The following is a 25272-nucleotide window of genomic DNA, read 5'->3' as shown; positions in this document are numbered from 1 at the left end:
ATCTTATCAGGGCACATCACAACCAGACAGATTATGGTCCATTTCCTAGTGGGGACCAGCTCCTCCAGGATGAGGGCTCAGCCTGTTTTCTGGGGGAAAGCCCATCACCCCTGCACTGACTGGAAGTGGGGAGGGGGGCTGCCCCCTGGGGGTGGATGAACATGCAGATCAGGGGTAGAGGACCCAGGAGGTCTGCATCTGGGCCCCGAGGGAGGAAGGCCCCATTGCAGGGCTCCTCAGCTGGGGGTAATTTTGCCCCCACCAGGGAATATTTAGTTACGGCTAGAGACGCGTTGGGCTTCCCAGGTGGCACAGTGGTAAAGAATCTGCCTACCAACGCAGGAGCCTCAGGTTTAATCCCTGGGTGGGAAAGATCCCCTGGAGAAGGGAATGGCAGCCCACTCCAGTATTCTTGCCTGGAGAATCCCATGGACGGAGGAGTCTGGCGGGCTATAGGCAGAGAGTCGCAAAGAGTCGGACGTGACTGAGCGGCTGAACGAACAATGGATTCAACAGAGACACACTGTGGTTGTCACAACTGGTGAAGGATGCTACCGGCGTCGAGGAAGCAGAGACCAGGGATGCTGCTAAACCTCCCAAGTGCACAGGACAGTCCTTCCACAGCCAAGGATTATCCTGCTCTAATGTCAGTAGTGCTGAGGTTGGGAAACCCTGCCCTGAAGTAGAAGAAGGCCTTGTCTCAATGGGACAGGGGCCTCGGGCATCAACAAGGTCCTGATAAGGATGCAGGCCTGGCATTAACAGAGGCGCTGTCAGTGCTTGCTGACGCGGGGCATAGAGAGCACCGGGAAGGCATCTTCTAAGCTGGTTCTATTTAAAGCTTCAGGGGCCAAGTCTTATTAGCATCTCCTAGTTGTTGTTTTTTAAATTTTTATTGAAGTATAGTTGATTTACAATGTTGTGTTAATTTCTGCTGTACAGTAAAGTGATTCAGTTATTATACACAGATGTATTTTGTTTTCTTTTTCATATTCTTTCAAATTTAAATTCTTTCATATTCTTTCCCATTATGATTTATCACAGGATATTGAATGTAGCTCTCTGTGCTATCCAGCAGGACCTTGTTGTTTATCCATGAGATATATAATAGTTCGCATCTGCTAATCCCAAACTCCCAATCCTTCCCTCCCCCAACGCCCCTCCCCCTTGACAATCACAAGTCTCTTCTCTGAATCTGTGCGCCTGTCTCTTTTTCATAGATATGCTCATTTGTGTCATAGTTTAGATTCCACCTGAGGGGTATCCTACGGTATTTGTGTTTCCTTTTCTGACTGCTTAGTATGACAGTCTCTAGGCTCATCCATGTTGCTGCAGCTAGCATTCTTTCTTTATTTATGGCTCAGTGCTGTTCCACTGTATATATTGTATATGCACCATATCTTTATCCACTGATTTGTCAATGGAAGTTTAGTTTGGTTCCGTTTTGGCTATCGTGAACAATGCTGCTATGAACATAGAGAAGTGAACGAAAGTGTCAGTCGCTCAGTCACGTCCAACTCTTTGTGACCCCATGGACTGTAGCTTGCCAGGCTCTTCTGTCCGTGGAATTCTCTGGGCAAGAATACTGGAGAGGGGTATTATTCTCCAGGGGATCTTCCTGACTCAGGGATCGAACCCAGGTCCCCTGCGCTGCAGGCAGATTCTTTACTGTCTGAGCCACCAGGGGAGCGCCTCCTAGTTCTGAGTGACTCCCTTACCTCATCCTGCCCACCACCCCCCACAAGAGGGACTAGGTGGTGCCCTCCAAGCATAGTCTATGCTGGGGTCCTCTGTGCCCTTCCCATGCTGCACCTCTGCTTCTGCCTTCCCTCAAGTGTACCTGATTAAATCAGACCCATCTTTCAAGGCTTAAATGCCACTTCCTTGTAAAGCCCGCTCTGATGATTTCCTCCCCCTATGTCAACATCCATGACTGCCTTTCCTTCAAGGGGTTGAGAAGGGAATCACCTCCAGACTGGAGGAGGGGTGTATAGTAAGTAAGGTCCCATGGTTAAATCAGATTTTGGTTTCTCAGCAATTGGGCTGACATCCTGTTTTTGCTGTTTATTCCTTAGTAGGTGTTAGACCAGTCACTTTAACCTTCTGAATTCTTTCACATACCTGAAATGGGGCTCAATCAAGGGCTCTGGGGAAGATGCGGTGCTTTAAATGTTTCTGCAGAGCTGCTACACAGTGGGAGAAGCAGGAAGGGTAGCACCTCAGAGCTGACCTTCACCATCATTGCCCCCACTTTCCAGGGAGAAACTGAGGCCCAGAGAGGGTGGGCAGCCTGCCTAGGTCACAGCCAGGAAGCAGGGCTACAGTCCACCCAGGGATGCCAGACCTCCCTGACGTGTGCGGGAATCAGATGTGAGCGCTTCCCTTTGTTGGGCGATTGCAGGCTCAGACTCTTGGCTGAACCAACCTGCTATTTTCTAAATGCGTGGCACCATCTCTCAGCGAGGCTGCCAGGTCCGTGTTCCATTCTGCCATTCCATTCTCCCAACAGGTCTTTTAAGTTGGTGCCACCATCCAGCCATTTTGCAGACGAAAAATGGGAACATCAGGAGGCTACCGGGCACACTCAAGGCAGCAGAGCCCCTAAGAGGTAAGGCCAAGTTCAAACCCAGGTCTGCTGATTACAAAGCTGACGATGCAATGTTTTGATGATAACAACTTAGTAACCATCACGAGTGGGTAAACATAGCTCACCTCAGACCACACCGCGTTCCAGGGACTGTGCTCAGTTCTCTGCAAATATAACTTACACTGTAAGTCTTGCAAGTTCCTATTGTCACCAACATACGAGTCAGGACAGGACTTTCAGGGAAAATGGAAAGACTCCCAGCCACGGTGCCTCTTACACTTTCATGCCATGAAAGTGTAAGCTCTCGGTCCTGTCTCAAGAACTCCGTTCACACAGCCAGGACCCCGCCCCAGAGCCCTTCGTGGACAGCTCTGGCCATACCAGGCACCCCCGCTGGCCCGGTCTTGCCCTTGGAGCCTGGGCTCAGCTGCTCGCTAATGAACGTCTCTGGGGACAAAGGCAGCTGGAGCTCCTCGTGCAGGGCCCTGTTGTGGAGACAAAGGCAGGAATTGATGTGTTCTCTGTTCTTTTGTACTAAAAAAAAATTGGCTTCAATTAAGTGGGCTGGATGGAGTGAGGCACTTGGAGGATCGAGAACGTGAAACGTTTGAAAATGGAGGTGTGGGGTCAGGGGGAGCTGGAGGAGGGGGCTCTGAGCCCTGGCCGGGGAGAAAGTGGAGGAGAACCAGGGGAAGGACTCTGTAGAGGGGAGAGAGGAAGAGAGGATCTCTGGCTGAGCAGGGAGGGGTTTAAATTGCACTTGGCAAAGACCTGGGGGCTCCACAGAGGTCTGGGGGTGGGCAAGACCCCAGACAGAACCCTCTGGAATTCAGTTAGGACAGTGCCTTCCCTCTGTGCCTGTTTCATATACTGGGCTGTTTCCATCTGCTTTAGTTTGAGCAAAAGACCCCTGGAAAGAAAGAAAAAAAGAGAGAGAGAGGGAAGAAAGAAAGAGAGAAAGGGAGAAAGGAGGAGGGAGGGAGAAAGGGAGAAAGGAGTCTGAAATCACCAGACAGAGGATTTTTAGGGTCCACCCGAGCCCTCTGTGCGTGCGTGCTAAGTCACTCAGTCATGTCTGACTCTGTGACCCCATGGACTGTAGCCCACCAGGCTTCTCTGTCCGTGGGATTCTCCAGGCAAGGATACTGGAGTGGGTTGCCATGCCCTCCTCCAGGGAGCTTCACCACCCAGGAACCGAGCCTGGGTCTCCTCTATTGGCAGGAGGATTTGTTACCACTGAGCCACCGAGGAAGCACCCACTCCAGCTCTTGAGCTTCCCAAATAGCTCCTTGAGGTCTGGGAATCTTAAAGCATAGGACTGGCACATCTGTCATCAAGGAGGTTTGGTCCAAGTGGCCTGATCTGCGACCTTGAACTGGCCTGACCTCTCTGAGCCCTGCTTTCTGCACTTGAGAGAGAGAAATTAACGGTGATGATAACAAGAGCAGCGACAAGACAGTGCCTGCTCACCTTTCCATGTGAGCCCACGTGCCCACAGGCTGAGCACCAACCAGCAGTCTCTCTGAGCCCAAACCCCAGTGAGGCAGGTGCCAAGAGCCCTCATTCACCCACTGGCTCATTAATACGTGTTTATCGAGTGCCAACGACATTCTAGGTGACATGAAAAAAACACCACAATCCCTACGTCATGGCACTTACATTCTAAGGTGGAGACGAACAACAAAATCATTGATAAGTAAAACAGAAGATCAGGCTGAGACAGGGGATGGGGTGGTGGGTTGGGTGAGAGGTTGTAATTTAAAGTCAGGTTCCAGGTGGCTCAGATGGTAAAGAATCTACCTGCAATGCAGGAGACCCGGCTTCAATCCTTGGGTTGGGAAGATGCCCTGGAGAAGGGAATGGCTACCCACTCTAACACTCTTGCCTGGAGAATCCCATGGACAGAGGAGCCTGGCAGCTACAGTCCGTGGGGTTGCAAAGAGTCAGACACGACTGCGCAACTAACACTTCCACTTCCAATCAGGAAAGGCCTCCGGAGAAGGTGGGGTCTGATCACAGAGCTGAAGGAGCCATGCGGGCGTCAGAACGAGGTGCTCCAGACAGAGGGACCAGCCGTCGTGAAGGCTTTAAAGGAGCGGGATTCTCCTTAAGGAGTGTTTGGGGAGCAACTGAGGATCTGTGACTATAGCTGAGTGAAGAGGAAAGAGAGGAGGGAGGAGAGGAATCTCTGCCTGGGATTTTCACACTGCCCTTGGTAGAGACTTGGAGACACGTGGACATCTGGGACTGGCACACCTAAGGCCTGTGGTCCCGGGCAGGGACCGGGGCTTTTACCTTGAGTAAGATGGAGCATCTTGGAGGGGGTAGTATTTGGGGTGGAGAAGTGACGTGCAGGGACCACGCTGCAAGAAGGAGGGGAGGAAGAGCGACGTGGCCAGGTTAGACATGCATCCCGAGTGTGTAATGGACAGGAAGTGCTGACGGGTGGGAACAGAGATCAGAGGGAAAATGCTGTCCAGGTGTCTGGATGAGTGACTGGAAGGGGGAGACTCCATTTACTGAGATGGGGAAACAGGGAGATTCCGGCTGAGAGCATGGCAGATGTTAGATGCCTATTGGCCTTGGGGGTGGGGGTGTCCACCAAGCAGATGGGTCAGGGCTCAAGTCTGGGCTGGAAGTTGTTGCTGTGTAAATGGTATTTGGGTCTGTGATCCCCGAGGAAGTGGGTGTAGACGGAAGAGAGAAGCCCATCAAGTCCCCGGCCCTGGGTGTTAGTGGAGAATAAGGACACAGGCAGCCAGGAGCCGAGTCCCCAGGAAGAGGGCGCCATCACCGTGTGATGGGAGGTCAGTAAGAGGAGGCCCAAGAAACGGCCTTGGATTTAGGGACACGGAGGCCTTTGGTGACCCTGGCAAAGGTGGTTCTGGTGGAACAGCGGCAACAAAAACCTGGCAGAGGTAGGTCCAAGGGAGAACAGAGGAGGAAACGGAGAGGGTCTCTCTCACAGAGGCGGCCTGGCCAGCTCCTCCAGGGGCCCCAGGGGTCATGCGGGGGATAGGACGTGGAGAGAGGTTTTACAGTTGCTGGTTTGTTTGAAGATGGGAGAAATCTGAGCGTTTGTCTGCTGCTGAGAATGACCCAGGGAAGGAGAAAGCTGATGGCGCAGGAGAGCGACAGGGAGGAAGTGACGGAACATCACCTGGAAGTCGGCTGAAAGGGGCTGGCGGCTAAGGCGTAGGTGGAGGGTCGGTCTTAAGCAGCCTCAAAGACAGAAGCTGAAGCCCGGAAAAGGAGAGTGACTAGTCCAAGGACACACAGCTAAGCAGGGGATTAGCTTGGGATTGAACCCAAACCGTCTGATGCCAGAGCCCCGTCCCGCTACCTCCATGTGCTAAGCAAAACCTTGTCTCCCTAGCTCAGGGATGTCAGTGAAGCCCATGGGGGTCCCCGTGTCCATGGTGGGCTGTGGCTCAGAGGCAGGGCCGCAGTGCCTGCGGCAGCTGGACTGGGGCCCGGGTCTCCCACACCTGGTGTGGCCATGCTTCCTACTGAGCCGGCTTAATCCGCCTGCTAATAGCCTGCTGACATCAGTGTGGGCTAAGAGAATCCCAGAATTCCAGGGCTGGTGGGGCCCCAGTAATCCCCATTGCCCGGAGGAAAAGCACCCAACGGCATGTTGGATCATCAATGTGATGAGCTCCAGCTGGACATTTGATTGAGCTGGTGTGTTTTGCTCTGAGCTGATTATGTTGTGACTGAGAGGGGAGGACATACCACCCTCACTTTCCCCCAGGTTCCTGCTGGAAGAAAGGTGGGCGCAGGCTCCCAGACTCGGGTGATAATTAAGGTCCAGCGAGGGCTGCAAACACAGCCTGATGACACACTGCCCTGGATCCCCGTCTCCAGCCACGAGGGAGAATGTGTACATGAATTTCAGTTTGTGTTTGTGACATGTATGCGATGCACAATACCCAGGGACGTGGCTGGGCTTGCCTTTGTGTCGTTTGGATACATGTATGTGTATCACTGCGTTTGTCAGCCAAGGCTATGATAATGCCAAAGAACAAACAGCGGCATCTCAATGGCCTGCAGGGACTAGTGTTTCTTTTTCTCCCTTCTGGGTCTGGAGTCGGCTGGGGTTCAGCTGATCTCTGCTGGGTTTGGTCAAAGTACAGAAGACGGGGCCAAATTACATAAGACACTGAAAACCTCACAGAAGGTCCACTCACATTCCATTGACCCAAGAGGGACACGTGACCAGGTTCTACCTGGATGGCATTGAGAAGTCTATTTTCCCTATAGGAAGGGTCCTGTTGAGTCACATGGCAAAGGGCATGGGTGTAGATTACAGGGATGGGATGTTCATTTCTATGAGGAGGGTGGAGAGCATTTGTCAGCAGCTTCCTAACCCAATCATTGTCCTCACTTACAGCAAGAAAGGCTCATCTTCTAACCCCAGAGTGGCCCTGGAGCCACTAGCCCCACACTAGCTCCATCTCGTAACTGGGCTTGTGTGTGTGTGTGTGTGTGTGTGTGTGTGTGTGTGTGTGTGTGTGTGTGTGTCTGTGTCTGTGTGTGTGTGTGTGTGCGTGTCTGTGTGTCTGTGTTTGTGTCTGTGTGTGACTCTTTTGTGACCCCATGGATTGTAGCCCACCAGGTTCCTCTGTCCCTGGCATTTCCCGGACAAGAATACTGGAGAGTAGGTTGTCATTTCCTCCTCCAGGGGATCTTCCTGACCCAGGGGTTGAATCTGCGTCTCTTGCATCCTCTGCACTGGCAGGCAGATTCTTTACCACGGCACCACCTGGGAAGGCTAGGGAGGTGATCAATTCTAATTTTTAGAGTTTTTGAAGGAGGGAATGTTCTGGATGATCCCGGGTGTGGCAGAATCTCACAGTGTCCAGTTTGCAACCCCTGGTAAACCCGAGCACTGCCAACAGGCTGTGGGTGATTCGTAGGCTGTCCCCTGCCCTCCCTGCCCTGCCCTCCACGGGCCCAGTCCCTGCACCTGGCTCAGCCTATGCAACTGCCCTGGAGGGTCTGGAAGCCAGAGAGGCCACACTCTCCCAAAGGAATCCTTCTGGGAAGCCTGTCTTTGGGCCCAAAGCACCCACTAGCGATGCCCCTTCCTCCCCAGGGTTTCTGCAGGCAGCTCCCCTGAACTGACACAAAGTGTTTATTTCCTTTCTCCACAGTCCTGAGCCTTGCCTGATCCCTAGGGGGCGTGGCAACATCACCTTTGCACTGGGGGCTTGGCCAAGAGTTTCTGGATTGGCACTTTTCTCTCCTGGCTTCCTGCTCTGCCACCCAAGGATGGACATTTCCTTGGGATGAGAGCTGGCGAGCAGGAGCAATGCCACAGCTCCTGGTTTGGAGTGGGTATCCCCCAGACAGGAGAGGAATTGGAGTCAAGAACCCTCTCTCCCTGCAGAGACACACCAAGTCTTCCCTCTCTTTTCCTCCACGGTGGATACGTATTTCAGAGGGGCAGCGGTGCCTGTGGCAACCCTCAGCATGGACCTATCTCCTTGTCTGTGGGAGCCCCCCAACCATCCTGAAATGTCCCCCACTTTCCCTACCCGGCCTGGGCCATGAGGGCAACGGGCAGCCAAGATGCCTGTACTAATGGCTGATGCTCTTGGCGGCAGTAGATTCTAGCCTTGGTTTAAAGATAAGGTAGAATCCCAGGGATGGGGGAGCCTGGTGGGCTGCCGTGTCTAGGGTCACACAGAGTCGGGCACGACTGAAGTGACTTAGCAGCAGCAGCAGCAGACTCCATAGAATGGAATATTAATCAACATTTTTAAAAAAGAAGGAAATTCTGACACATGGTACAACAGGCTGGACTTTGAGGGCACTGTGTTAAGTGAAAAAAGCCAGTCACAAAAGGACAAATACTCTACGATTCCACTTATATGAAGTACCTAGAGTTGTTAAGTTCATCCACACAGGAAACAGGATGATAATTGCCAAGAGCTGAGGGGCAGGAGAGAATGGAGAATTAGTGTTTAAAAGGTGCTAAGAATTTTACAAGATGAAAAGAGGTCTGGAGAGAGATGGTGGTGATGGTTGCCCAAAAATGTTGAGTGTATTAAAATACCTGTACATTTGAAAATGGTTAATTGGTACATTTCCTAATAGGTATATTTTTACTATAATAATGAAAAAAGATAAGTTGAAACCCAGCAGAGTGATTTGCCCAAGGTAATGGAGCCACTAGGAAAATGAAAGTGAAAGTCGATCAGTTGTGTTCGACTCTTTGCAACCCCATGGACTATACAGTCCATGGAATTCTCCAGGCCAGAATACTAGAGAGGGTAGCTGTTTCCTTCTCCAGGGGTCTTCCCAACCCAGGGATCGAGCCCAGATCTCCCTCATTGCAGGTGGATTATTTACCAGCTGAGCCACAAGGGAAGCCCAAGAACACTGGAGTGGTTAGCCTATCCCTTCTCCAGTGGATCTTCCCAACCCAGGAACTGAACCACTAAAAGGTGGAGCTTGAATCTGAGCCCCTAAGAGGCAAGGCTGGGCTGTTCCTCAAAGGAAAACCAGAGTGATGCTTCCAGGAGGAGGAAAAAATGAATGCTAAGCAAGTTAAAATACCAGATGGCCTCTACAGGTAGCAAGAGCTAAGGTTGTGAAGAGAAGCTCTCCTTTAATTCACACCACTGCGCCCTCCCCCAACTTTCTCAGTGGCCCCCTCCCCCTCCAGTCTCCCCATCCTGTTCCGACAAGATGTACTCATTCGCACCTCCTTGGTTTCTCTCTCCCAGCCTCCTTGGATGCTGGGCGTAATCTGGTCCCCATCAGAGGTGCCAGCAACACCTTCTGGCAACAGAGCATCTGCCAGCTGCCAGCCCCACCCTCACCCCAGCTGTGGCGACTTTATTTGCGTTAATGGGGGCCGGGGGCGCGAGTGTCTCAGGCTGACCTCCACCTCGTGTCGGTGAGATCCTCGACCATCCAGGGGCGCACGCGACTGTCTGGCCCAAGCCGACCCTAATCAGATATTTGAGCACGATCCCAGAAGTCTCTTGCTGGCTCTGTTTCTATGCCAGCACCAAATATAGAACAGGCCCAGCCACCCCACCCCTCAATTCTGTAATTTGCTCGAAATCGGAAGATAACGCCAGTCTGGGGAGATTTAATTTGTGATAACTGAGCCCCGCCCCCTGGGTTTGGGCCAAGAGGAAGCCCATGTGGAGGAGCACGCCTGTGGTTTCGGCCCCCTTCCCTACATCATCTTCCCTTTTTAGCCCCTGATTCCTGGTTCTGAAAGCTGTCTACTGTGCAGCCTCTCTCCCCTCCACCCAAGTCCCTGGAACACTCATTCAGTGTGGAGGAAATGGGCCGTTTACTTGCTCATTCACCCTTCAGATGATTCTCTGGGCTCGTACTATGTGTACAGACACGGTAAGGTCCTGGGGACAGACAGGACGGTATCATAGACAGGCCCTGGTGGCCCAGGTCTGCTCAGAGATTTTAGCCCGGTAAGGGAGGGGAGGCGGTGCCCCGCTCTTGGGAGGATATGGGGTCTTCGGTGACAAGCCTCGCAGTGAAGCAGAGCTGAGAAGGGTGCTGTCGTTATTCGGGAAGCAGCAGAGACTTGGGGAGAAGTAGAGGGTTGCCCGATGTGAGCAGCTGGACGTGCAGGGCTGGAACTCCAGCCCTCAGCCTCCCCCAAGAGCTCGGGCCCCTTGACCATGGCCACGGGCCCCTGTCCTATCCAGAAAGCTGGGTTTGGATTGGGTTTTTCTCTCAGGGGAGATGTGAATACATGAGTGCCTCAGACCTTCCTTATCTGCCTCCTCCCCACTTCCTGGAATAGCTGCTATTCCGTCACACAGTGAAAATGCAGCAACACCTGTTAACACAGGACAAGGCCAGACGCTGGGGGACAGCGGTGAGCCAAAGCGACCGGGCAGAGAGAACCTCCAGGGCTTCTCAGCGAATGTCAGACGATCCCTGCCCACACTGGAGGAAAAGTTCAAGGGCTGTGAGAAGTGGTAACAGAGCAAGCTGACTCCTATGGGAGGCCAGGGTGAGGACTGAAGTGAGCCCTTGCAGTTTGAATTACTTTGGGGAGGGCGGGGAGCAGGGGTGGGAATGATCTCCCTGCTGGCCAGGGCCCTGCAAGGATGAGGTCTGGAGGCCTGAGAGTGGGGTCGGAGGAAGACGGGCCAGTGAGATTGAATGAAGCTGGGAGGTTGATGTGTCTGGCCCTTGGCCCTTGGACTTCACTGGGGAGCAACGGAAGCCCCTTCGAATGGGCAATTCCTGGGCAGGGGGTCTTGGGCTGCCCTGCCAATCCAGCTCCTCCCCTGCACTCAGGAGACCCAATTATACTTGGGTGTTAAGCAAACAAAGAGTAATTTTTTAGGATAAGTAAGTCCTGGCTTCTCCATACTTACTATAAAAAAATGATTTGCAGTTTATCTGAAATTTCAATTTAACTGAGTATCCCATTGGGTGTTTTGTTTCTTTGCTAAACCTAACAGCCCCCAGTGCGAAGATGGAGAAGATTTCTGCTCCTCCTCGGGGCCACACTGTCACCTCTCAGACCGGTGAGCTAGACCTCAGCCCGCCTGAGACCCTCACCTGCCCCTTTGGCTCGGTCTCCCCTACCTTCATCCTGCTTCCGGGGGTTCCCACTAGAGGAGCCCTGGGAAAGGGGAGGAGGCGGGACAGACGGACGGTCTCCTGAGGTCACAGTCAGGAGCAGGGAGAGAGCTAGGACCTGCCGGTTTGTGCCCTGCGGGCCAGTCTCACCTCTGAGCTTTTGCACCTGCTGTTCCCTCTGCCTGGCATACCATCCTCGCCTCCCCTGCTGCCTGAGGTCCAGCCTGTCACCAGCTCAGAAGGATCTTTTCTGACCGCCCCGTCTGTCCTGGCACAGGAGGCTCTGCTGACAACGGTAAGGTCAGTTACCCGTTGCCCAGCACTGACCATGTTGGACCTTATTCTCATGTGTCCTGGGGGGCATGCTCCTCCCACCTTACTACACAGATGAGAAAGCTGAGGCTCAGAGAAGTGAGATGACAAGAGGCAAACCTGAGCTGTGAGGTCTGGGGACCCCTCCTCACTCCCAGGGAACAAGGACACCACGAACTTCAGTCGCAGGGGCTATTTAGGACAGCGGCATTTTCTGGCCACAGAGACCCCTGGTTGCCCTCCCCACCTTTCTCTTTCCAATTATAAACCTGCTTCCTGCTCAAACCAGCAGGAAGCCAGGTTTCCTGTTTCCTTTTTAAAACCCAGCTAGATTTTTCTTTGACCCCTGATTCCTGAAGCTGGATGAGCAGAAATCCATGAAGAATTCTTGACTGAACAAAATAGCAGGTCTGCCGTCTCCAGAGCCTTCGTCTTTCTTCTGTTGTCATAGAGAGCGATTTCATGATGCTTAGCCTGTGACTCACACGCCTGGCATGGCGAGTGGGGTGTGGGGAGATCTTAGCCCGCCCTCCTCAGCCCATGGCAGCAGCCTAGGGGGTCTCTGCCTTAGCTCACACACTGTCTTGGCCTCTGCTAAATGCCACCTAGAGCGGAACCTCTCGAATTCTCTGGGATTAATCAGGCTGATTAGTTTTTAATCAGTTCCCTGTTGCCAACAATCCACCAGGGAGCAGAGTGGGGTTGGGCTGGGGAAGGAAGTCTGCTTCAGGGACAGGGGCTTGCTGTGTGTGACTTGTGAAATGCCTGCCCTCTCTGAGCCTCATCCATGTAAACTGGAGAGAGAGCATATAGTTCTATGGTAATAGAGGAACTCATTGATGAGGTGTTTCTGTGCATATCCCACATGGGCTAGAAAATGTTTTAGGCCCTGGGATCTATCTACAGATGAAAAGGACGAGCCTTCCCTTCACCCCCAAGGACTTGTATTCTTCAGGGGGAGACAGAGATTATACCGGCACTGCCCACTGTGGAGCCACTAGCACGTGTGGCTGTTTAAATGCAGAATAATTAGAATCAAAGAAAATGGCCAATTCCATTTCTGTGTCATCACGATCACATTTCTAGTGCTCAGTTGCCATAGGTGGCCCGTGGCTATGTAATGAGCAGTGCGGATTATAGCACATGTCTACCCAGCAGGAAGTCACTGGACAACACTTCTAGAGACTAACAGACCACATGGCCTCAGAGAGAGTGATGGCAAGTGAAGCAGAGGAAGAGAGGGGACATGGACAAAGTGATGCTTTGTTTTAGAAAGAAGGAAATATTTGAGCAAATATGAGAGCTGTGAGGGAATGCTACCTGTAGAAGTCTGGAGGATGACTGTTCATGGTAGAGGACACAGCAAGTGCAAAGGCCCTGAGGTAGGGGCACAGTTGGGGCCTTGAGGGAAAGGGAGGCCAGCATGGCTACAGTGGACAAACCTGTCAGCTCCTCCAGCAGTGAGCAGGGCGTGCACGCTGGGCGCTCAGTCGCTTCAGTCGTGTCCGACTCTTTGTGACCCTATGGACTGTAGCCCACCAGGCTCCCCTGTCCACGGGATTCTCTAGGCAAGAATACTGGAGTGGGTTGCCGTGCCCTCTTCCAGGGGCTCTTCCCAACCCAGGGATCGAACCTGAATCTCCTGCGTCCCCTGCCTTGCAGGTGAATTCTTCACCCACTGAGCCACCTGGGAAGCCCTGTGAGCCAGGGCAGCATTGCAATTCCAGGTCAGCCCTGTTGCTCCAGGAAACATCTCTTTCCCGAGACAGTCCTTTTTCTCCTTCCTCTCTGAGTCTGGGAGTGGTGACAACTCTGTTCCCTCTCCCTGTTCTGAATCTGGAGACTCACAGGACCTCAGAGCAGAAAAGGCCTGCAAGATGATTGTTCGGAGCAATCCACTCCCTCACTTGAGGATGGGAAGACTAAGGCCAGAAAGGTGAGTCTGGAATAGAACGCGGCCTCCAGCGGCCTCTTCTGAATCACATGGTCTGGAAGTTGTTCTCTTTCACCATCTCAGAACTGACACTGGGCAGCTCAGCGTTTCCCCAGGGCAGCAGCCTCAGAACCACTCAAGCATGGCAGGAACGTGGTCCCTGGGCCTGGGGCCCGGCAGTCTGCGCTCCACCAAGCCCGCCAAGTGATTCTGGGGCTGCCAAAGTTTGACATCCAGAAACTCTGGGCTGGCCTTCTTTGTGCATTCTTCCCTCCAAATCAGCTGAATTGTTCTAAAATACACAATCCACCTACAATCACTACACTTTGCTGCCCCAGATATTCAGTAGCGTCTGGAAGCAGATAACTTTGGGCATCCCTTCAAATCCTTTTGGTCTTGTCACTCACTCCAGCTAGCTACAGCTGTGATGCTCTGCTCCGTGCAGATTTTGTTTCTTTGGTTTTCATACAGGTTTTTACCCACTTTGTGCAGGAGCAGTCTGCCTCTCCTCAATCTTACCTGCCTCCTTCTGATCCTTCCTGGGGCCTGGGCCATTGTGGCCCCAACAGCCCATAAGTGGGAGTGATTCTGGCCTGTGGGGGACAGAGCCTGAGAATGAATGCATTCTACATTCTTCCTGAGCTGAGAGCTCCTGGAAGCCCCATGGGGCCCAGCAGCTCGGCTTGGGGCCCCTATCCCAGCACCCTGGCCAAGTCCTGGATCACACTTTCTAAGTAATCACACTTAATAAGACTTTGTCGTGGGCTCTGCTTTCCGGAGACTCCAGACTAAGACATGTCCTTTATCTACCCACATTCAGCCAGGAGATGTTCACGTCCTACAAGGCTAGACTCTAGGGTGGAGGTTACACCCTGAATAAGACAAGGCCCCTAATAACCAGTGTATCATGGGACTGGGGAGGTAGGGCACCTCCAGGAGGCCTCCTTCCTTGCCTTAGAAGTGAAATTACAGTGATACGAAATCACACTCACGCTTTCTGGGAAAGGAGAGTTCCCCTCCTGTGTTCATCTTAGACTTGTTCATTCTTTCTGCTTTAGATGGGCCCCTCTCAGTCCCATCCCACCCCCCAAAACCAGCGATCTCTAGATCCCCCAGAACTTCTGTGTCCCGACACAAATTGTTACCAGCTACTGAGCCTTTCCTTCAGCTGGCCTCTGTGAGTAATGGTTGACAGAGTGGATTTGGGAACAAGACTCCCTGGGTTTGCTTCCTGGCCCCACCACCTATATCACCTATGCAGCTCTGGGCAATCTGTGACCCGGCATCCTTATTTGGAAAGTGAGGGCAAGAGCATCTCCCCATAGAACTGTTACGAAAGCAGCATTACTATCTGAATACGCACATATATGCCGAGAGCCACACAGGCGCACCGGCTGGCTATTATAACTGTTAAGTCTTTACTCTCATCACAACCCTACGATCTAAACATTATCACCTAATTGTTTAGACGGAAAGCTGGAGTTCAGAGAGGTTAAGCGACGCTGACGTGCCCACGGTTACACAGCTGCTCAGAGGTGGAGCTGGCAACTTGAACTCTGTCTGTCCCAGTCCAGAGTCCTTGGCACCCAGGGGCTGTTTCCTGGTGCTCTGGGGCTGAGCTGCAGCGTTAAACCTTTCTTCCACCTTGAGGGGAGGACTGCCTCCTGCTTGAGCCCCCAACCTGTGGGTGAGCTTTGATTATTTAATGGAGAGAGACCATCCAGGGGGAATAAAGTGTTTCCAGAGGCCCTGGGGGTACCAACCATCCCCTACACCTCGAACCCTTGTTCCCTTTTCTCCTGATTCAATCTTTGTCCCCCAGTATCAGCTGTAACTGTGTGGTGGCTGCTGGGATAAGAGAAAGGATTTTGTTCATAATAGTATTTCCAAGATTGCCTTCCAAGGAAAACTTACGCCTTCGGAGGCCCAGTGGAGTTAAACCAAGAACAGCTCTGGGGTTTAAAACATCTAGAAAATGTTGGATTAAATAAAGTCAAAGATCTTCCAGCCCCTTTCCCACCCCAGATGTCCGAGGACCTTTGACATGTCAGCGTGGGCTAGGACTCTGCAAAGGGGACTGCAGCCTACGTGTTTCCCAGACAGTTACCCAAGGAACCCTCTTTCCTGAAGACGACCTTTCAGATTTGCTGAACTAGCTTTGGGCACAGCTGCTGTAGAGTTTGGCACACTCTACCCTCTTCCAGAAGGACAGATTACCGCAGCCAGATGGGGGCTTCCCTGATCCGGCTGCTCCTGCCTGGGGAGTCTGTTCCCTACTCTTGGGAGAAGGTGTGAGTCACCCATCCTGGGCTTTGGGTGCCAGTGCTGGGGTGCAGGAAGGGCGTGCTCAGCGGGAAGGCAAGGGCTTTCTGTCTCCTAGAAAGTGCATACCGCCTCCAAGGCCAGGCCCAGTGGTGGCTACTGTTCTACCATGATGCCTTGTTTCTTACAGCTGTGCTGGTTACTAAAGCGGAAATTCCTCCATGCCTATTAGTTAAAAGCTGCTGCTCTGAGCCCTCGAGTTCCCTCACCCCCACTGCTGTTCCAGCCACTGCAGCCTCTCTTGAGGGACCCTCTGCACCTTCCCATGATCTGGCAGCCAAGGGGTTAATGCTTGGTGCAGCCTGAGGCCCCTTGGGACCCTCCCAGACTCCAGCAGGCCTGGGTCTACTCCAGCTGGTCACAACTCTGCCAGGGGTTTGCTCTATTTGTTTGTCCAGTTGCTCAGTCGTGTCCTACTCTTTGTGACCCCATGGACTGCAGCACGCCAGGCTTCCCTGTCCTTCACTATCTCCTGGAGCTTGCTCAAACCCATGTCCATTGAGTCGGTGGTGCCATCCAACCATCTCATCCTCTGTCATCCCTTTCTCCTCCTGCCTTCTATCCTTCCCAGCATCAGGGTCCATACCGGTTGCTATAGCTATAATATCATCCTTGGTGTCAACTGTTAGCACCCATCAGATGCTCTAGTGTCAGAAGACAGGAGCAGATGAAGAACACAAGAGCAATGGTATGCTAGAGGAGAGAGAGCACAGACTTCGGACTGATCCCTCAGCCTCTCTCTCTGCCATCCCCAGCTGTGTACCCTGGGGAGGTTCTTCTCTCTCCCCAAGACTGTGTTCTTATCTGCGCACCAGGTGTTACCAGGGCGAAGGAGACCCGTGGCCAGCACAGGGCCTGGGCCACAAAGGATGTTAGTGGCTCCTTCCTTCCCCATTGTGCCCAGTGCAAGATGCTGGCGGGTGGTGGGTGCCTGGAGTGATGATCCTCCCAAGTGCCTCTTGCCCAGAGCACCCTCCTTATTAAGGGAGCTGTTCCATAGTCACATCTAATTACCCTCTAACTGCCTGCTCCCCACTGGGCCCTGCCTGGGCAGGAGCTGGTGTCTAATTGGAGCCACTCCACCTTCCTGGCAGGACTCCATTCCTGCTAGGGGAGGCAGTCTAGGTGGGAGGCTGGCTCTGCCTGGCTCCTGCAGGCCGCTTCCAGCTGAGGGGTAGGGACAGCAAAGGTGAGTATGGTTTCCCCTGAGTTACTGCTCCCGGTAAGAGCAGGACTCAGGACAGGGAAGACTGTTGGCTGAGCTCACGGTGCTGGAGGCTCTGTGTAGTTTATTTCTCCGTTAAAGCCGCCTGAATAATGTCTAGGCGCGCTTGCTTGGAGCCCAACAGACTTGGGTTGAATCCTTGCTCTCTGTTTACCAGCTTTGACTTTAAAATCTTCATCTGATCCTCAGTTTTGCCATCTGAAGAATGGGAATGTAGGGAGGAAAGCATAGAAGAACATAAAGGCTTCACACTGAGCCCAGGGCATGCATGCTTTTGTTGAGGCTATTGGTATAGCTTCACACTTCTGACTCCATCCCACTCACCAGGCCCAAAGGCCTCAGGCTGGACGCTCTCACATCTCACATCTCACTGAATGCTCACAACTCAGCGGGAATAATTTGATTTTTTTCATCGAAAGGGAGACTGAGATTCAGAAAGTTAAAGTGACTTACTCAAGATCACCCAGCTGGTAAGCTGAAGAAGTCTAATTTCAATGTTCTTTCTGCATCCACTCCTGACGTTCATCCATAAATAAACATTTATTGGGTGCTTATTAGATCCAGCAAGGATTGGCCTCCAGACTTTGGGTCACAACCAGAGACCTTCATATCTGTAGCTTCATTCCCTACCCCCTTCTTCCTGCGTGCCTCTACTATAGAGTTGAGATTCAATTTCCCAGTCTCTTTTGCAGCTAGCGATGGCTCATATATGTATCTGACAATCTGGCAGGGGGAGTTAGGGCCAATGTTAGTGGGAGGTGGATTGATCTTTCAAGGAATCCTGGTAAAGATTTCAAAAAGCTTTGAAATCCTGGTGAAAAATTAAAGATACATTAGTACATAAGTTAACTTCTACTCTCTTTCTGCCTTAAATACAGACATGACTTCTGGAGTTGCAGCAGCCATCTTGTGACCATGAGACCTCAAACATAAGAATGAAAACCAATAAGCTAAGAATACTCAAGAAGAAGGATGATAATTCTGGATTCCTGATAGCATTGCTGAGACCTGAACTACCACTCCAATCACCTACTAAAAGGTGAAAAGAACAAGGCCCTATTTGTTTAGGGGCTCAACTTTAGGCCAGTTGTTCTCAAGGTGTGGTACTTGCTTGAACAGCAGCATGGGCATTACATAAGAACTTATTAGAAAACCAAAATTTTGCCCTCCTTCCATGATTTGGACCTGCTAAAGCGGAAACTGAGCAAACTGAATTTTTACAAGCCCTTTGAGTGATTCTGATGCATACTGAAGTTTAGGAACCATTGACCTAAGCACCTCATTGGTCTGGTACTTGTTACTTGTATCTGAAAGTAAATCTCACTGACACTGTCTCTCTGAGTTTTTGCTCAAAGACTTTTCCCTGCCTAGAATGCCCAATTTGCCCTTCTCTTCTAGGATTTTTCATTAAATGAGTTAATTTTGATAAGAGAAACCCAGAAAGGCAGAAAATTCATTTGTGCAACTTGGCAAGGTGCACGATTATTTTCTGGATTTGGTCTCAGCCGTCTCAGAGGGCTGGATATAAGCACAAAGCTATAAAATTGTGCCATTTAAGAAAATGTCTGGTTCCAGCTGGAGAACCTAGAATTGGAGTTTGTCTCTCTTCCTTTTACATGAGACCAGAAGGAGTGATCAGCATGCTCCAATATCCTTCCTTTCAGCTGCCACAAGTTCCCCCAGGCCTCCTCTCAGTGAGGCCTCGATCTGAGCCCACATGGTCCACGGTGGGCAGCTCAGATGATGGGCTGATGGTCCAAGAAGGCAAAGGCAGAAGCTGAAAGACCTTTTGAGACCTAGGCTCCAAAACTCACACAAACTCATTCTGGCCAGATTCTACACTCGCAGGCCAGGCTGTATTCAAAGGGATGGAGAAACAGGCTTTACATCTGGCAGGGACATTCGGTGCCTCACGTTGCAAAGGGGCCAGTGTCCTGGGATGGGAGGAAGGTAGGGCCATTAAACCACTTACCACAGGCTCTTCCTTGTCTCTCACTCTGCTTTAAGCTTACAGACAGCTTCACGTTTCCTCTGAGACATTATTGCAAATCCGTTCTTGGTTCCAATTTTTCTGCGAGTCAGAGATTCTTTAGTTGCAAGGAATAGAAACGACTCAAAATAGCCCAAGGAAGCTGGGAAGAGTACAGAAATCGTGGAAATGAAATGGATTTGGACCTGGCAGAACCCGGAGCTGGAAGGAACCAAGAAAGTACCTTTTTCTCAATTACTTTGCTTCCTCTCTTCTTTATCTATGTGGTCTTGCCCTTTTCTGTCTACATACCCTGCATCCTTGTGGCTTCTTTCCTTCCCTGTCATTTTGGTCTCAGCTGTGCAAGCTAGAGTCTGCTGGTCTGTGAAGGCGGGAATGCAAAAGGCAGCTGGCAAGTTTGTGGTGTCCAGACTGGCCCCAATTCCACAGTCTGTTATAGACCCAGAACCCCAGTTAACTAGAGGCTTCTTGCCTCTGAGTTCACATTTTTATGGAAAAAGGGCTCCCTGGCCCTGCAGTGGGCTGGCACCCTGGGATGAGTTTCTTACTCCTTGTCCCATCAGGCTGCAACCATCAAGGATGGTGTGACATGAAACGGCTTCCCAGGTACAGCCCTGCCCAGGTGCAGGCTGTGAGTGTGCTGTTCTTGGGGATGGCAAGCTGTCAGAATTTAACTGTGATTTCCGTGGGGTGCTGGGGCCCAGGGAGAACCCTCAGTGTGTCTCTCAGGACCGCAGTAAAAGGCAGCTTTGCTGGCAGCCCTCCCCATGAGGACCTTGTCTTCCAGGCCCTCCCATGGATTGCTCTTTTGCTCCCAGAAGGGTGAGCCCTTACCTGTTTGTGCTGTGGAGGTGCCCGAGGTCCAGCAGGAACCACGGGCTTGCTGGTCCTGCACTGTATGAATTGTGTAACCATCGGTCCATCTTCCCGGGCTTCCGTTTCTCCATCTGCAGGACAGATGTGGGGTCCCTACCTCCCACTTGGAAAGGCCAAAGGTAGCAAATGTTAAGTGTCTACTATATAGACAGTCCCTCTATCTCAGGGAGTGTGGTTCTACTTATGGTTTTCAACTTTATGACAGTATGAAAGCAATAGCATTCAGTAGAAGCCATACCTCAAATTTTTAATTTTGATCTTTTCCCAGGCTGGTAATACGTGGCACACAATCTCGTGATGCTGGGCAGCCGCAGCCACAGCTCCCAATCAGCCACATGATCAGGAGGGCGAATAATCGATATGGTTACAGCCGTTCTGCACCCAGACAACCATTCTGGTTTTCACTTTCAATACAGCTTTCAATCAATTACATGAGAGAGGCAACACTTCATTATAAAATAGGCTTTGTGTTGGATGATTGTGTCCAACTGTAAGTGTTCTGAGCATGCCTAAGGTAGATTGGGCTAAGCCACGATCTTTGGTAGGTTATCTATAAAACTGCATCTTTGATTTATGACATTCTCAATTTACACTGGGTTTATTGAGATATAATCCAGTTGTAAGATGAGGAAGATATGTAGTGGATGGTATTGGAGATACTAAAAAGTGATGGCTGAGTAACAGTAATGGTACTGATAATAATGAACATACCTTACTAAGAAATGAACTCCCTTGGCCTGTTTTTTTTAAGATTTATTCATTTATTGGCTGTGGTGGGTCTTCGTTGCTGCGCACAGGTTTTCTCTAGTTGCAGCGAATGGGGGCCACTCTTCAGCTGTGGCGGCTTCTCTCGTTGGGGAGCACGGCATCTAGGCGTGCGGGCTCGGTAGTTGCAGCCCATGGGCTCTAGAGCACAAGCTGTGGCGCAGGCCTTAGTTGCTCCTTGGCATATGGGATCTTCCCGGACCAGAGATCGAGCCAGTGTCCCCTGCATTGGCAGGCAGATTCCTAACCACTGGACCACCGGGGAAGCCCCAGCATGTGAATTTTAAGGGGATGACTCTCTTACCGCTTGCAGAAGAGTAGGACCGCGTTGGCCCTGGGGACATAATCACTGGGTATGGTACGACTCAGTTAAGCGACACCTTGGGTCTCCTTGGTGCCTGGAGCAGGTGTGTGTGTGCATATGTGCGGATGTGTAGGCGTGTGTGTGTGGACAGTGGGCCTCTGACGACCCGCAGCTCCCAACTTCCCGGCTCTTAAACCTACACAGCTAGGGGTGCGAGCATCTCTGCAGCAGGTTACTGCAGTGTCTCTAAAGCTGGGCTCCTTCAGGGCCTTTCTACTTCCTCCCGAGGTCACTTAGGTCGCTGCGAGATCCAGGGCCCTGCAGCAGGGGCCGAGTCCTGGGACATGCAGGGTGGATTCTGGGACAGGTTGATGAATGTTGCAGACTCCTTTTTCTTATTTTCTCGACCTTCTTCCTGTGGTCACAGCCTGCTTGGAGCACCCCTGTGAGGACATGGGGTCTAGGTCAGGTAAAATTCAGATTTAAGAAATCAGTTCCCAGGCAGCACACAGGGACTGAAGACCCAGGTTGGCTGTTGGCAGGTAGGGGCAGGAAGTAGAGCCCCTCTCGTGCTGGCTTTAGAGTTCAGGTGACTCAGACAATAGCTATTGGCCAGCTTGCCTCTGAAGTCTTCCTGAGATTGTCTTTAAGCCCTTTGTCCCAAGACCTAATGAAGTTCAAAGCCTTCTCCACTTTTGCTAATTCCCAGAAATGACTAAGGACAGCAGAAAGGGGAGGGGTTCACCTGTCCTGGATATTCTTCCTTCTGGGCCCATGCTCCCCAGACGTGCTGCCTCTGAACCGTGCCTCACTGATCCTGATGTGAAATTGGCTTAATTTCCAGAAGAGAAGCACCAACTATTTACATAAAATATTCATGAATGCAATATCTTCTACTGGAAAACCTGAGGCAGGGGGGTGGGCCTTATCACAAAATGCACATCCTCATAACTTCAGCTGCTGCTTCTCTTGCCTGCTGCGTCGTACAGTGATTACCAGCTAGGGGGTTGGAGCCAGACTGTCTGGGTCCAAAGCCCAGCCTCACTGCTGTTTATTAGCTGTGCCACCCCAGGCACCTTCCCTCCCTCTCTGTGCCTCTGTAAAATCTTTCTGTGAAAGTGAAGTTGCTCAGTCATGTCAGCCTCTTTGTGACCCTGTGAACTGTAGCCCCCCAGGGTCCACCGTCCATGGGGTTTTCCAGGCAAGAATAGTGGAGTGGGTGGCCATTTCCTTCTCCAGGGGATCTTCCCGACCCAGGGGTCAAACTTGGGTCTCCTGCATTGCAGGCAGACTCTTTACCGTCTGAGCCACCAGGGAATCCCCTCTATAAAATGGGGATGCTAATAGGATCTGTCCTAAAAGGTTGTTCTGAGGCTCAGGCAAATTACTGTGTGTTAGTCGCTCAGTCATATCCGACTCTGCAGTCCCATGAACTGCAGCCCGCCAGGCTCCTCTGTCTATGGCATTCTCCAGGCAATACTGGAGTGGGTTGCCATTTCCTTCTCCAAGGGAGCTTCCCAACCCAGGGATCGAACCCAGGTCTCCCTCATTGCAGGCAGATTTTTTATTGTCTGAGCTACCAGGGAAGCAGGCAAATTAATGAGTTCATAATTGTAAACTGCTTAGAGAAATGCCTAACTCAGGAGGTGCTCTAGAAGCAACTAGTAAATTTAACCCCTTTCACTTGAAAACTGGGACTTATCATAGTGGTTATGAGGAAGAAATGACATTAAAAGAATTGTGGACTTCTTTTTTTTGTTTTTTTTTGTTTTTTGCTCTTTGGTGGGGCCCGTGCAACCAGGAGTCCAACTCCCAGCTTATCTGGGCGAGAATTCTCAGTCCCTGAGGTGTGGGTGGACCTGGAGACCCTCCCCTTCCACCAAAGCTCTTGGCAGCTGAAGTTCAGACCTGTGACCTTGCCTCCGTTGTCTGAACCCCTCCCCTCTGGAATCTGATGCCAAGTTGCAGGAACAGATGGTACGTCCTTCCCAGCGGCAGCACTGGCTACATGCCCCAGCCGGCTTGTCTATTAACATGACTGTGGTTGTGGGTCCTACCCCGTGGCCTCCCTTGGTTCCTACCAGTTTTCTGAGCCTGATTCACCCAATTTTGTAAGCTCCCCAAGCTCTATCTGTGGCAGACTTCTGCCCTACCCCTCAGGAGCATCTCCCCCACTCACATAGGTAACAGACTATTTAACTGGGCTGATGGCTGCTAGGCACACACCTAGACTCCCCTGCCTCCCTCGCCACAGGTGCGGCTGTTGAACAGGCTCCAGCTGATGGTGTGGGGTGAGCAGCAGTAAGGGTACACCCTCCAGGGAGACCTTGCAGGGAGAGACCGTCCCCTCCCCTCCTTATTCCCCTTCCTGCTAGCAAGCAGTGAACCTTCCTGGAGCATATGCTGAAGGCCTGAAAAATTCATGGAGCAGAACCACCATTACATTTCGGCTACTTCCTGAAAAAGAAAGAAATTTCTCTCATTTAAGCCATGTTATTCCAGGCCTCCTTTCTCTGGAGCTCCCTGCCTTTATAGGTAGCTAGTTCAGTTCAGATCAGTCAGTCAGTCGTGTCTGACTCTTTGCAGCCCCATGGACTGCAGCATGCCAGGCCTCCCTGTTCATCGCCAACTCCTGGAGTTGACTCAGACTCACGTCCATTGAGTCAGAGATGCCATCCAACCATCTCCAACATGCCTTCTAATAGATTTCCTCCATGGCTTCAGCTACCGGAGGTGGTTCCTTTATCTTTTTCGTTCTTTTCTGCTCTGTGCTTGTCTTTTTCTCTTTCTTTCCTTTCTGCTCTTCTGCTGTGATTGAGCACCTTGGTTCCTGCAGTGGACAGAGCACGGAGTGCATGCGTCCCTGAGTGCATTTCCGGGTATGGATGAATGCTAGCGATTGTTCGCACTGTTCCTCGCCCCCGCCATCCTGGATGCCCTGGGAGCTTGCGAAGCCTCCCTTCTCGCAGGGCAGCCTCCTCCCTCACTCTGAGGCTTGGGCACCAGGCCCAAAGTTCTTACCTCTCTCCCCAACACTTGTCAAAATATTTTTTCCAAACAATGTTACATATCTTCCTATGAGGAGCTCTGGCGCCAGCTGTTAAGTTAATAAAATCCCTCCCCTCGGATGGGCTTTTTTTGGTTTTGTTTTGCCCGTGAGCCTGTCTATTGCTTTGATCTCTAAATGGAAAACAAAATTCAAGGAACCCGAGCCCATGGCCCATGGAGAGAGACCTGGAGGGTAGAGATCAACAGGGCCTGAGCCAAAATGCAGCGTCAGGCGGCAACTCAGAGAAGGCCAGACCCGGAAGAGCCTCGAGAGGCCAGATGGGAAAGTGATCACTGGATGTCAACGGTGAGCCAGAGGCCTCAGCTGGACTCCTGCTCCCTCAGTTTACTTATCTGTAAAATGGGTATATTAGTATCTTTCTCACCTGTTGCTGAGGAGAAGTAACACAGGTAAAGTGCCTGGCACATGTTTCCCCGGATGGTATTTGTATTGTTTGTTCTGAATTATTATTTTTTTAATTGGAGGATAATTGCTTGACAGCATTGTGTTGTTTCTGCCGTATATTAACATGAATCAGCCACAGGTATACGTATGTCCTCTGTTGTGAGTTAGGTGTTCCCATACTTGCCTTATCTTCCTACCATACTGGTTCTCAAAGTTAAGCACACATCAGAGTCACCTAGAAGTCTTGTTGAAAAGGGGCACACCCCCAGAGCTGCTGATTCAGTAGGTCTGTAGCGGGACCAGGAACCGGCACTTCCAACAAGGTGCCAGAGGGTGCTGATGCTGCTGGTTCGGGGACCACACTTGAAGAACCCCTGTTCTGCTGCACTAGCGGCCTAATGACGGACCTGAAGTTGATCTGGGAAAGCGAACGCAAAAGAAGAGAGCTGGAAGAGCTCTAGCGAAGCTTCTTACGGGACAACTCAGACCTGGGGGAGAAGTGCCTTTGCAGGGGTTTCGGGTGGAAGAGAAATTAGGGAAGGTGTCACAAAAGAAGTAATACTTGAGTGGAACTTGAAGAGCCAGGAGAAATTTGCCAGGCTGGCTAGATAAGGAGCATCCCCAGCAGAGGGAAGAGCAGGTGCAGAGGTAAGAAGGCAGGAGAAAATACATCACACCTGAGGCACAGCGCTCCTCTTTCCTAACTCCCGAGGCATCTTTGGAGGGCACAATGGAGCTGACGGGACACACTTAGCAGCCTGTGTGCGCATTTGAAGACACCTAGGAAGGTATGTGCAGAGAAGGCAATGGCACCCCACTCCAGTACTCTTGCCTGGAAAATCCCATGGATGGAGGAGCCTGGTAGGCTGCAGTCCATGGGATCAGGAAGAGTCGGACACGACTGAGCAACTTCACTTTGACTTT

The 25272-nt window shown here is 51.5% G+C and overlaps 1 long non-coding RNA gene across 3 annotated transcripts in view; it reads left to right on the top strand.

Moving 5' to 3' along the window:
• Nucleotides 1-18293, top strand: part of LOC114118304 (uncharacterized) — a 30712-nt gene extending 12419 nt beyond the window's left edge. Inside the window, exons 2-6 of one of the 3 annotated variants that reach the window (XR_009596552.1) lie at nt 2510-2608; nt 10425-10589; nt 11047-11462; nt 13142-13415; nt 17838-18293. This is a non-coding gene — a long non-coding RNA (uncharacterized LOC114118304). Of the gene's footprint in view, nt 1-2509; nt 2609-9620; nt 9962-10376; nt 10590-11046; nt 13416-17837 lie in introns of those variants that run through there. The other 2 variants (XR_009596550.1, XR_009596551.1) reach the window with 2 other exon arrangements.
• The last annotated feature ends 6979 nt before the right edge of the window (nt 18294-25272 follow it).

The sequence above is a fragment of the Ovis aries genome, chromosome 15, assembly GCF_016772045.2.
Source record: "Ovis aries strain OAR_USU_Benz2616 breed Rambouillet chromosome 15, ARS-UI_Ramb_v3.0, whole genome shotgun sequence".
NCBI lineage: Eukaryota > Metazoa > Chordata > Mammalia > Artiodactyla > Bovidae > Ovis > Ovis aries.
The sequence above is the reverse complement of the archived record's forward strand: the minus strand, read 5'-3'. Positions and strand labels throughout refer to the sequence as shown.